The sequence below is a fragment of the Humulus lupulus genome, chromosome 5 (assembly GCF_963169125.1).
Source record: "Humulus lupulus chromosome 5, drHumLupu1.1, whole genome shotgun sequence".
In the NCBI taxonomy this organism is placed as follows: domain Eukaryota; kingdom Viridiplantae; phylum Streptophyta; class Magnoliopsida; order Rosales; family Cannabaceae; genus Humulus; species Humulus lupulus.
The window spans coordinates 222,195,830-222,210,103 of NC_084797.1; the positions used below are offsets into that span (position 1 = coordinate 222,195,830).

General features: G+C 33.0%; 1 long non-coding RNA gene and 1 pseudogene across 1 annotated transcript; both read right to left on the reverse strand.

Moving 5' to 3' along the window:
• Positions 1-1,773: 1,773 nt before the first annotated feature.
• On the reverse strand, positions 1,774-5,927 carry LOC133778223 (uncharacterized). The gene is made up of 3 exons (XR_009869050.1): positions 5,517-5,927; positions 2,560-2,626; positions 1,774-2,005 (listed from the first exon to the last, which is right to left on the reverse strand). It is a non-coding gene; the product is annotated as an uncharacterized LOC133778223 (long non-coding RNA).
• Positions 5,928-9,364: 3,437 nt separating this feature from the next.
• LOC133779977 (meiotic nuclear division protein 1 homolog) lies at positions 9,365-12,364 on the reverse strand (annotated as a pseudogene).
• Between the last annotated feature and the right edge of the window lie 1,910 nt (positions 12,365-14,274).

Sequence of the window (14,274 nt, forward strand, 5' to 3'; positions counted from 1 at the left end):
GTGTTTGATAAAGACCTCTTAAAGACAGATGACAAAATGGGACATGCACAGCCGAAGGGCTCAACGAAGGTAGGCAGGCTCTTCTTGATATGCTAAAGAAGGCTGAGAGGGAGAGGAAAATGGAGCTTCAAGTGTTGTTGGAGTACAGAGCTGTAACAAATTTTCCTCATCGCAACCACATTCAAGTCTGTTGCTAGAAGTTCATTTCTATAAGAACAAGTATATCATCATTATATCTAATATTGTAACTGTTGTCTAATATTATATATATGTATAATATTTTGGTGAAAGTGTTTATATTTTTGCATTGATAGACATTAGGGTGTGATCATTCAAAGATTTGAAGTTGTTGAGCCCCAAAAATTTGGGAGAGAGAAATTTAGCTGTGGATTCTGGGTAATACCAAATTAACAAGTTATCTCATGCCTGTAAAACTACATATTAGAACATTTTTAGGAAGTACCAGATGTTAAATAAAATAAAAATGATAAATTCCTAGATTGATGAAGTAATTTCCCCTCAAAAAAGAAAAAAAGAAAAAAGGCCTTTGTAAGTTGTAACCCACGTGGGGTAGGTTTAGTTGGCAAGTCCACAGTGTTCTGTGGTTCCATTTCTTATGGGGCTACTCAAAATTTGTTGTACCTTTTTGTCTCCCAAAGATTATGGGATTCAGCAAGAAGATCTAATAATGAGGAGAAATTATTTTTTGATAGTTTGTGGCCCCTTAAAAAACATGCTTGAGTTCATCTCAGTTACAATTAGTCAATAAAACTCACACCCTTAAATTGTGTTACTGTTATATATCATTTTTTTTGCTGATATGATAATTGTGTGGTTGAGCTGTGCTTAAATCTTGAATTCAATATTTACTTCGAGGTGTTGTTAAAACTTTTCCAGTGTTGCTAATGATTTAATTCTTTACTTTTATTTTCTCAGTCATTACTAAGGGGTTGGTTCTTGCGTAATGGAAGTATGGTTGAGAATGAGAGGCCCTCTTCTATGGCTGAAAGTGAATTAGGCTTATTGAGGCAAAGGCATACAGTCTCCGGTCTGAGGTATTTTCTAATTCAGAGCTCAATAACTTTATTTTTATTCTTTTTTCTTGAATAAATATATAGTATAAGATATGAATGGTTTTTGCTCAAACATTTCCTTTTCTTTCAATTAGGGAAGGGTTCTCCAGACTGGATAATTTTGTTTGTGCTCAAGCAAGCAGCAGTCTTTCTGATACATCTAACGAGGATAATACACTACAAGAAAAAATTCTTTTAATAACACCGAAAATGTGTTATCAAAACATACGATAACACTTTCTGATGTGTTAAGACCGACTATGTTATCGTAGGTCAGGGTACTTTACATAACACTTTATCAGTGTTATATAGATGTGTTATTGTACTGTCAACGATAGCACAATTTCTGTGTTATTTTAATATATAGATAAGTGTTGAATTACGTTATTTATAGTCGATTATATAACATTTTTTTTGTGTTATACTACACTTTAGCATAACCCTTTTTTTGTGTTATACTACACTTTAGTATAACACTTTTTTTGTGTTATACTACACTTTAGTATAACACATTTTTTTTGTTATACTAAACTTTAGTATAACACATTTTTTGTATTATACTAGACTTTAATATAACACATTATTTGTGTTATTCTACACTTTAGTATAACACATGTGTTATATTAGCTTAGAGAAACATAATCTTTTTTTGCTTACACAAAACTAGGAAAACAAATATGAAAGTTGAAGCCAAATAAGGTAACATAAATAGATTTTTATTAATTACTCAAAATGTAATTACAATATTTAGTCTACTAGTCTAGGCTTAAGAAATCATATTACAACATAATTTATGCCCAATTTAGATTCCTTTATCACTAAATACAAAACAAGAAATGTACACAAAAATTAGTGAAATACATTCTTCCATTCTAAAGGCCTCAACTACAAATGTTGTCAAGAATTGCTCCAAAGAAATCATCTCAATATACCTGCACATTGTAAAAAAGAAGTCCTTTTATTATTAATATGAAGAAACAATTCATACATTTTGTACTAACTTCTATCCCCATTTATTTCTTCTCTAAAGACCTAGCAAGGTTAATTCCTTTCTGTAAAGTTCAATACAAACATAGCATTGATGTGTAAATAGCTTTGGCAAAATTCTCTCTGTGATAGGTGACCAACAGGGCATCAAGTATGGCATCCAAATTAACAAGTAGAATGTGAATATGGCTGTTAGAGGTCCTTTATGAAGCCCATGATATTCCTCTTATTCTCCCAAAGTTTCTCGTTCTTTCTAAGTTCGAAGTGGGAAATGTGTTTAGAGTTAGGTTATGGGAAACAAGACAAACAAAAACTGGGAAAAAAAAACAAAAGTGGAAACGTTATCTTTTTGTATTAATAAACTAAAATCTGTTTCTTGTCAAGAAAGCGAAAAGCACTAGCTTTCCAACTTAGATTTCACGAGAACTTCTAAGATTTATAGTTGCATAAATTTTTAAGTTTTTTAGCCTAACTAAATAACCATACACACACACCATACCTGAATCATGTGCCATACACACCGCCAAGCTTTTCGAGAAAAGACAGGAGCCATAATTTCCACAAACCTAAAACATATTCAGAAGGTACTATTAAACTTTACACCGTTCAAAATATCTTTCCATAAAACAGAAACATATTCATATGAGAATCACTTCCAGGTGGGCTCTATCTCATGCAAGTGGCTCTTGTGACTCAATTCATAAAAGCTCATACCATCCAAACACGACTTTAATTCATTTTATAAGTAAAAATCAAATATTGAAAATCAAATGAATTTGTTGCAGAAACATTGGGTAAAGGCCAATTTGATATATTATTATTTAGATAATTACTATGTCTTGTATAAGACAAACTAAAGTATCAAACAAAAACTCTGGAAATTGTCATGTTTTAAGTTCATATATGGGAATATGACATTATAAAAAAGGAAACCTCATCAAAATTCTGCCAGGAAGAGATGCTTTCATAATACTATGTGGTAATTCATTTCAAGAGGGGAACTATAATATTTTATGAACATAAGAAAGGTCCAGCCTAATTCATTGCAAGTATAAAACAATAGCAAACAGGGGATAGGATACAGCAAAAACCACAAAATAACAAAGAAACCCAACAATAGCAACAAACAAGATTTCTAATGGAAATTCTCAATCCCAGGTCATTACAATGCAAGCTGGATTGATGATAAATTTATACATAGCTATTAGATATGAAGAGCATGAAGAAACAAACTATCACCAATACCAATCAAATCAACTATTACTGGTAAAAGATGATGTGGGTAGTGGGTACTAGTCCATCAGTCCTTATCGTTTCAAATTTTTTGCAATAAATAAGATGAAACGTCGCTAAAGCTTTTTATATTCTAGAGAAAGCACAAAAATTACCCTCAAATTTTATTCTGGAGAAACTATATAATGAGAAGTAAAATCACGCAATACAACACTCAAATTTTATTAATCAAAATTATCCATCATAACATATCATACTCACAGCAAAAGAAAGGCCTTGCTTGAAGCACCATAAGGTGGGACCAAGCAAGACACCAAATATCAAAGGTGGGTCATGATTTTTCTTCTCAAGAAATGAAAAGTTGCATTTCTACATGCAGCTTTTCTTCCATGGAATTCAAACAAAGAAGCTGAATCTCAAGTCTTCTTCAAGCAGCTGTATGGGAAAACGAGTCTAGTCTACCCTTACCTAGTCTTCCAACAGGAAAATAAACTCTATACCTAATAAACTTACAATAGAAACTTGAACAAAACTAAAAGAACAGCTCCCAACAGCAAAGAAACAGAGCCAAATGACTCTGTTTATTTAGTTAGCAAACTATGGAATTGATTTTTATTTTGTTTTTCTTTCTCATATCAGAAAAATAAAGTTACAATTATGCCTAGCATCTCTGATTTAACAAATAAGTAAAGCAAGAAAGAAGGAAATAAAAAAGAAAAGAATAGCAGAAAAACCACAAGGGTAAAAAAAAATTGCCCAACATACACTACATCCAACCAATAAGAGAAAAAGAAAAATCTAAAACGCAACTATAATGGAGGCTATCTAATTGCCAAAATAAAGAACTATACAAAAGGAGCACCCAGCAGCATAAATAGAAAGTAATTAGACAAAAGGGTTGCAGATGTGGTAACTTCTCTACAGGCTGTTGTACAAATTTATAAAAAGAAAATAATACATGATGTGTAAATGTGACAAAATTACCATATTCATTTCATACACCAAGAAACACTACTTGTGCAAGGAAACCTCTAAGAGCCAGACCAATGACTAATGCTATTCCCAGAACAATAGAAGAAAAGCTTCAGACAAGACATAGTATGGAACTAAAGAAGTTCTACATGTTAGCATTCAGAGTGAAGAAAAGAAAAAATCAAAGAGGGTATGAGTTAAAAGGATTGATTCACTCAAACCATTACTATAAGGAACTTAATAAATGCTTTCTCTTGTCAAACAACAATACGAAGTGAGATGAGATTAAAAAAAAGTTTAATCTTTATGCAATGAAAAATAGAAGAATTTCATAGCCATTAGAAAGATACGAGAATCACAAAAGTAGCGCTAACAGACCTCAAGCCCCTCATCCTGCTCCCAAGCAATGCCAGGTCCACTATACATATTCTTGATAAGCAAAGTGCAAGATTTATCAGGGTAGAAATGGACTCTACTACAACGCTGACCAAACCGACAAGCTCCAGTTTTTAAGTGGAAAGGACAATGAGCTCTATCCTGTCATACATACAAAAAAAAAATACTTAGAGACCATGTTCCTCTTAATCATACCAGCAAACACAAAATGAGTTGAACACATAGATAAACTCAAAAAATATAATAATTGTCTAAGTAGAATGATTATAATAATTTGATTTCTATAGCAATGCAATAAAGAGAAACAACAAACTAAGTGGTTCATACCAGTAGCTGTTGTAGGGCAGCAGGACAATCTTAGAGATATTTCACTGCAAGAGTCAAAAGAACAGGAACTGAATCCTCTCCTGGGATCATCATATCTACAATGTTATCAGCTATTAGATCATCTGTTAATTGACCACTTGTGTCATTTAGAAGAACATCTATTACATCTCTTGGAGCCTCTTTGGTGATCATCCCACTACTACTTTTCCTGGCTTCTAAAATTTTCTATACTTGCTTCACCATTCAGATTCTTTATCCCCCCAAACAAATAAATATTTATGAATATAAATAAATCACCCCCTAAAAATATCTTAACCACACAAAAAAGGCCAAAGGGTTAAACTTTAAAGATAGAAGGCATCTTTTGTTTTTTGCTGTGTCTACTTCAAACTCTTCCCAAAAAAACTAAACTCAGATTAACCAAGTAATAGTCTTTATTTTTTATTTTTCCTTTCTAAACTTCAAATATTAAAGAATATCCTCACAACTCATTCCCCAAGATCAAGATCTGTGAGAAAGAGAGCTTACATTTTTGGTTTCATCCTGAATGTAGATGGGTCGGTCATGGCTCCAATTTGTCATAGATTCTTGGACATACTTGTACATGTCTCTGGTGATTTAAGCCTTGAGCTGTGGAGATTTAAAGAAGCCACCCACTAGTCCATGGATTCTCCTTTGCAAGCTTCCATTGATAAGCAAAATAGAAGACTTTCCCATCAACTCAGTCAGAGATTTTGGGTAAGAAGGCACAAAAACCTTTGCATCAAGTACCAACAGAAAGAAGTTGTTAAGAAACCCAATAGTTTTTATAATTTGACCCTGAATAATGAGAGAAAGAAGTTCAAGTTAAACCAAAGAGCTGCAAGTACCAACAGAAATTATGAACTAATAGCATCCTGGAAATCATTGAAACATGATGAAGACAACTGAAACAACACAATATAACAAACCTCAAAAGCTCTTGCATTATGAGGTTTATACACAATAAATTGTTGAAATTTGAGATCATTAGCGATATTTTGATGTTCCACAACTTCCCCCCGAAGTATTATTCTGAAACTTGCTGGTAGAAATAGTTAAGAAATGCAAAAAAGAGATGAGTGAGAGATAGAGAGAGAGGGAGCCGAGAGAGACAAAGAGAGCAGAAATAAAAATGTAGAAAAAAAATACAAACCTGAAAAATGGGACAGATCTTGAGCTGAAATGGTCCTGCTGACAACATTGTAAATATTTTCCTTTATGAGTTATTGAAAAAAAAATACCAAACTAAATTGACAATGTTTTGCACCAAGGGTACAATGTAGAAGAAGAATAAAATTTACTAGTCTTAGAATATCTCCATGTTTCTTATCCTCTGCTTCAACAGCTCTATCTAGAATACCCCCTGATATGGCACTAAATGTGGAGACAAAGAAAAATTTACAAAATTAATTAAGTGAAAATCTGTCAAAAGAACAACTGAATTGAAGAAAAGATGAATTTTGCATAGGAGTTTCATTAAATTGCAGAGTGGGAACTCAAAGGGCTGTCCACAAGGAAATAGAACAAATCCATATAAAGTCAGTCAAACTCATATGACTTTATTTGATTAGTTATTATAATACTTTTCTAATAGTCTAAACTTCTATTGTGTATAATTTTGATAAACTTCTTCATCAACAGAAGTTTAATGAAATTATACACCATAGAAGAATTCTACTATCAATACAACTGGTTCCTAAATAATCTGAATTAGAAATTTAGTACTATAGTACTGAGAGATGGAAATTAAGAGCTAGAGAGACTAAAACCAAAATTTAGGAACAGGTTAAAACTGGGGAATGCAATCTTCAATCTGAGAATCAATCCAATTTAAATTCAGTAGTTATCAAATTTTTTCACTGCCATAATCATAGCCGCCACTAAAGCAGAAGATCATATTGACATAAGTAAGTTCATACAACAGATATTTATGCTGAAAAATCTCCAACTCTCTCAAAGTTCAAGCATTACTTGGACATTGTAAGTTTCAGCAGGAAGAATTAAATAAATCTTCTATTAATGGCATGATAAAGTAGCAACTGTGAAGATTGTTTAAAGAGAGTTCAAGAGTTAGTTATGTAAGCTAATTCAGTGAGTGACAAAGAACTAGTGTAATAAAAAAGTTTTATCGTGACACACAACTACTTATAACAAGACAGATGATAAGAATATTAGGCCTTCTTTGAGGTTTAATTATTCCATAAAAAATAAAAAGAACTAGTTACTTGTAATGACCCAACTACTCTTGACTTTGGACCATTAACGAAAACCATACATAGACCCTAATCTTTAATAGAACTTACAAGTGAAAAAGATCATACTTTATTAAAAACTTGTAAAAACCAATGTTTAAACTTACATAAACTCAAAGCAGGATATGGGATCCCATTGTTTTAAAAAGAAAACATATCTTAATTGAAATGAAAAGAGATTACATAAACAGGTGCGCAAAAATACACATAAACCATAAATAAAGACTACATCCTCGAAATCGGACTCTCGACTCCTTGAATCCATTCATCACCAATACACATTCCCCAAGCATCCACGAATCTTACCTGCCACTATAACTATTTTCCTGCACATATAAACAAAAAGGAATGAGCCTAATGCCCAGCAAGGAAAATCTAACACATAGTTCATATACATAAATTCATAAGAAACATAAAAACATAACATAACACTTATATCATACACATACTATAATGGCCATTATTACTTGGGGTCCCATAGACTAAACAAGTCATATGCCCATTAGATTAGTGGGGTCCTACTAGCTAAGTAGGTCATATGCCCATAATCTATTTGGGGCTTGTTAGTCATATGGGTCATATGCTCAAGTCTACATACATACATACATAACACATTTCATAACATAAAAACATAAGATAACATATAACACATATAACATATGAATTCTATCCTATTTTCCTTACCAAAATTACCGGGATAAGAGGACAGAGTTGGGACTTTGGAACACTCCTAAGAACCATTTGAAAAAGAGTGAGTATAGTGAAGAAGAGAAATGAAAGGAATGGAAGGACTAAACCATTGAGAAAATACTTACCAAAAACTTATGTGCAAGTTCTTAGATTTCCTAACCAAAATAAAGATTAAGGTTAGAGGGCTGAGTAGAAGACTATGAGAACTTAAAATAAAATAATACCAATGAACTAAGGTGTGGAAATACCTTGAAGAATTGTAAGACCAATCTAAACCTCGAACCGAAATACTATAAAACCTTACTTCCCCAAGTGTTTGATAAGCTTATGATGATCAAGCTTATGATTCCCAACCCAAGTGTTTACACTCTCACACTCACCTAGCAACTTGCAGCCTCTGAACTTAGAGCAAAAGATGAATAATGGCTGGGTACTAGGTCCTATTTATAGAGTTTAGGAATGAAAGGATCTTAATTTAACTTGAATAAAAATAATGGCTTTTTAAGTGAAAATAATTTGAATTATCGTTCAGCTAAAAATAATGGCTTTTTAACTCCAACAAATAGTTATAAGAATTCAATATTTAGGTTTTCTCTAAGAGGATCAAAATTGAAAACAGCAGCTAAAAAATTCATCTTTTTTTTTCCAAATAAATTTCATTAAAGTTACAGTTGAGAACTCTAAGTATTGATTTAATCCTGCATAAGACTCCCCATTTCGTATATAACAATCAACATGACTAGAGTGCAAATATTTAATCAAATATACTTTGTACTTTTCACACTTATGTTTATTTAGACATCACACGAACAAAGACAGCCAGAAATTTATAGAACATACCAGCAACATGAAAATAATGGGTTCAGCGAGGTTTTCCTTCTTTTCAAGTTTTGACCCATGACCTCTCTGTGAGACCGAGCCATCCACGACCCTCCGCAAGCCCGAGCCCTCCAACCCCGTCCATAGCCTTATCTGTGAGCTGCATTTGGAGTCTTGATCAAGGTCCTAAAATATGCAAACATAGAAAAACAATATATTCATGCACAGTTTTCAATAGAAAGAAAGGTCCAGAAATTTTCAATATATATTGTAAAAGCCTTAGATATGCAAGTCATATTTGCTAGTCACCATGAACATCATATGTAGACCACAATTCAACAAAACATATTATTGTAACACAACTCTTAAAGAACACAAAGAAGGTTTTACAAGTCTTATTCTTTTCATCTACATAAATAGAAAGTACATAACCAGCATATATCATATCATCATATCTATCCATATTACTTAGTTAAGAAAAGAAAAAACAACTTTCTTCAATTAAGGTGTCTGTGAATTTAGTATATATCATTGTTAACACTTGACCAGGAAGAAATTTGAGCCAAAGAACCTTTCTAATTTAATGCATTTAAGCTAAACAAAGTTTTCATGGTATAACTGCCCATCAACTAAAGGGAATAGATTTAATGCATCTCTAAACAAGACAGGTTCTGTTATCTGAGCTTCTAAACATCATCATGGAAAATCAAAAGGTTTCAATTACATAATTCAAAAGAAGAATCTTTAAGATGCAAAAAGAGTAAAGATGGTGATAGAGGGTCATCAAGTTGCTTGCTAGTTCTAAATCAAAAACACTAATGCAAAATAAATCATAATGTCAATGTCCACCAACTCCAACCTTGCACTGACATAATCAAATCAAATCAAATCCAATGAACTCTTTGGCCTACGAAAATAAAGTAACTACAAAAGAAGAAGCTTTAAGAAGACAAGAGAATAAATATGGTTATACAGGGTCATCAACTTATTCTTAGTGGGAAAAACTGGGCTTAAAATTTGCTAAAAAGAAACAATGCATGAATTAAATACCTATCCATCTGTTAGCTGCTGAATGAGCAACTTCAATTGCACTTCCTGCCGGTGTAATAACCACAATTAGTATGCGTAACAAAGAAGCTATCTAGTATCAAGCAGTTAATCTCAATTAACAGTATCTAGAGTTTAGGCCTAAGAAGAATGTCTGAACTCATTGCTTCAAAGGCAGCTGGATCATTGTTCGCATATTGTTGCATTTCTTCCTAAAAATAATAACAAAATGCAATTAGAAACTCAAACAAAGTTAGAATCCTTGGCCGCATTAAGGAATGCCAAATCATTTAACAACCTCCAGCTCAGTATGCTTTTGCTGAATGGATTTCAACTCATTTAAAGCCTCCTCTCTTTCAGCCTGGAAAATGCTAACATGTCAGACAAATAATAACCTAAGAGTTCATTTCTATAAACTAGTTCAAACCATGGTAAGACATATAGGGTCTTTAAGGATGCTCACAGATGCCTCTCGCCCCTTCTTTAACGATTCACACTGCTCAGCAAGTTCTGCAAACCACTTCTTACTGCTATGAAGATCGAATTCAATTTGCGAGTTACATTTCTCAGCTGCCCAATGTTTCAATATCAGTACAAGATAAAGTAGTTACATGATTTATAAGGGCACCAAATTTACCTGATTTCCAGCACAGCTAGGAAGACTCCAAAAATACACCTGGAATTTTAAAAAAACTCACAATTAGAAAAAACTCCCAATATAAACAAGTTGTAAAATAGTTTCACATCAACACGCAATTGTTGCTATCTGTTTTCTCTGCAGTGTCAACATAAACATAGAAGTCTCACTTAGTCTACTAAACAACAGCTTCAAGGTAAACTACCTAAATATCCAAAACTTTACAAACACATCAAACTTACAGAGGTTCCTATCTTGTCTTTTGAAACAAGATCATCGTCCACTAGACTTTGGACAACATCTTTCACGGACTGGGTAATCACACCTTTCTTTGGTCCTAATTTCTCAAGTTCCTTAAGCTGAAACCAACAATAAAATCAAGACAAGTCTTCCATTTTATTATGAAAACAAAGAAAAAAAAACTCAATGCGTTTTAAAAAAATATCATATACTTCTTCGAGGAGATTGTTTATAAAAAATTATAGAGCATTACATATATAAAATGGAATGCTCACAAGGAAGAAGTCTTGAGAATCGTAAAATATTTGAAGAATTTTCTCATGCTTCTCTTCCAGCGAAAGACCTCTTTTCTTTGACTGTAATAAAAACCAATAATTAAAATTATTAAGAAAAAATATTCTGCATGAATAAAACACTAAATTAAACTGTCGATACTTTATTAAATTATAAGAAAGCAAATAAAATGTAGATAATAAGTATGTAATATCACTGAATCAACGACATCTAGAATCTAGATTAATATGAGTATAATAATTGTGTTTGCTCCATCACCACCTGTTCCAACAATGTCCACTGCATCAAGTAAGCCCTCTACTTCTAAACTATGCTTGATCATCGCCCTCGCAAGCCCCACAGTCTGTTTAACCACTAAAATCCATAAGTCATTTCTTTACTTATTTCCTTTAAACATACCCCCAAAAATTCTTCAGTAGAGAACCTACAGCCTATCAAAATTTCTTTGAAAATAAACAATTGCATTGATAACAGTTCTTTCTATCCAAACAACATGGCAATAAGACTTTCAACAGTCTAAAATCCTGCTTGGACAAACTAAGTTATCTAGTATAAATATTCAGAGCACAACTCTCAACCAAAATGATATTTTAACAATGATGCAAGGCTAGTAAAAATATTATACAGAAGTAGGTCCCTGTTTTTTTACAATATATAAATATTAAATTTATTTCATCTTAAATTTTAAAGTAATATATTATGTATTCTTTTGTAATATATATTTTTTTTAAAAAGTCATATATAATTTACCAAATGTAATTCCAGTAAGAAAAAAAAGACTTTTAGTTATTTTTTTTAATTTCATTACATTAGTTAGTCAGTTTTTATGAGTTTTGATTCACAGCCAAAAATTAGTAACAATTTAGGGAAAAAGTTTATGGCAGTGTTTCCTAACACGGTGGTAGAAATTAGCAACATAATAAGACTTGCGAAAATAAAAGTTTACTCACAAATTAACAAAACAAACAAAAATATGAGTAACAAAGTTAACCGGGCACAATCGTATTATTTTTACCTCAAAAAAAAAAACAAAAAACAAAGTAGGGGAAAAACTCAGCCCTCTTCAACTTTTTTTACCATCAAAGAAATTATAGCATAGTCTCCCCTGACCTGAACACCCTACAATCTATGTCTTTGTCCTCAAATTTCTCTGCATATAAAATTTTCTTCCCTAGGTAGACAAATACGCCTATAGCTTCTAAGTTCCCCAGTTGCCTAATGTCATTTTGAGGCGTTAACCTAAATCTTCCTATATATTTTTCTTCCTCTGTTACTATACTAAAAAATTGAAGAAATAAAAACATGGGAAATAAGCCATACATACAAGAATTTTATTCCCTTCCGTCAGATGGTACCTCCATATACTCTCTTCCCATAGATTCTCAATATACTCACTTTTAAATCTCTCTAGGCAATAGCAAAGGATTCAAATGATCCTGTGCAATGGCACCAGTCCACTCTGGCCTTCATAGCCTTAGTACTAGACATAGACAATTCAAAACCACATCACAAGTATCTCAAAGCAATAGTTGCCCCTGTTTAAGTATCGCATCTATGCATGAACAAATTAGGTTTTTGCAAGTGTAATATGATGGTTATAATACTTCATAGCAAGTAAATGAAAACATTTCAAAGAGAACTAGTAAAAGAAAACAAGAAATTCCCATTAGTGAATCAAATACCTGGAACCATCCTCCAAACACAATTTCCCATTAGTAAATTAAATTATAAGTTCAACCCAAGAAAACAAACTTGAAAGCTCAGCAAAAAAAAAAAAAAAACAGCCACTAACAGGAAATTATATTGAATTAGTTAATAGTTAATCACAGCTATCCCAATCATAATTAAAAAAAATAAAAACAAATTGATAACAATTATATTGAAGGAACAATCATAAGTAACTATATTTGAAAAATAAATTTTGCAGCATAAAATTAGTAGTTCCCATAAAAAAAAACTAAAACACAACCTAAAATTTATGCTGGTATACTTGTTTTTTCTAATGCAATCTCTCTCAAAACCAAAAAACCTCAAATTACTTGTACTCGAAGCTAGGCACTGGAGGCGTTAACCTAAATCTTCCTATATATTTTTCCTCCTCTTTTACTATACTCAAAAATTGAAGAAATAAAAACATGGGAAATTGAGGTTTCAAGAGAGAGACTAAGGTTTTGAGAAGTTAAAGATTTAAAAGGCAGCAGGAGAAAGAAGATGGTATATAAATATATATGTATATAGACAGAGAAAGAGTGAGATTAAACTTGATGTTTAAGCCCCTGGCACAGGTTTCCTCATAGGTACGAACCATTTCTTCAGGGGAAGGTTTGTGGTCCTTGGGGAAATCCATGACGATGAGCCAGTGGTTGTAGTCACATCCCTCGAACAGTATCATGTCGGGCCCAATGTCATCGTTCAGGTTGTTGCTATTGCCGTATGCTGATCGGGCAGACAAGAGCGAGAGAGATGACGATCTGAACTGGCGAGATTGACGGAGTAGAGGACATGAATGCTTTACCAAAGTAAGGAAATCTACCGAAATGAAGCCCTAGAGTGGAGGTGATGAGGAAGACGGTGCAGAAATTGCAGAAGTCGCGGCGAGAGAACGACCGAGTGTGGAGATGGTGCTGCTGATAGTTCGGCGGAGGCGGAAAGAGGTCAGCACCATGGATGCTATTTGCGGTGGTGATGTAGATGGTGAGGAGTAAATCGATAGCCCCCTGAGATATGTTGAAGGAGAGGAAATAGGTCTCGGGTCTCAGAAATGTTGAAGGAATTGAATGAAAGGAATTTTCAGGTCTCTCTACTGGAATTGAGGAAATGTTGAAGGAGAGGAAATGGGTCTCTCGGGTCTCACAAATTTCGAGGTCTCAGAAATGAAAAAAAACACTAAGTGGCGGGATTGTGTATATTACCGCCCTTTTTTCATGCCCAATATAATACTCTAGCATAACACATTGTTATTAGTATTATATTCATGTGTTATGGAAATGGATATTTGGTGTAGTGATATTTCAAATTGAAATGGAGAACCTATAGAAAATAACTGATATAAAGTCAGAGATGATATTTGCGAACAATCAGAACTTAATTATGAAGCGAGTGAAGATCAAGAACATGACAGCCATGGAATATAGGATGGTCGAAGTGAGTTTGGATGCAATGCTGTTGAAGATATAGACTCACGGGAATCAAATGCTCATATTATAGAAGGATGGCAGGAACAAGTGCCAGATAATGTGGTAAGACAGTGGCAATGGTATGGAGAAAATTTGGCCAGGTCTTCTGC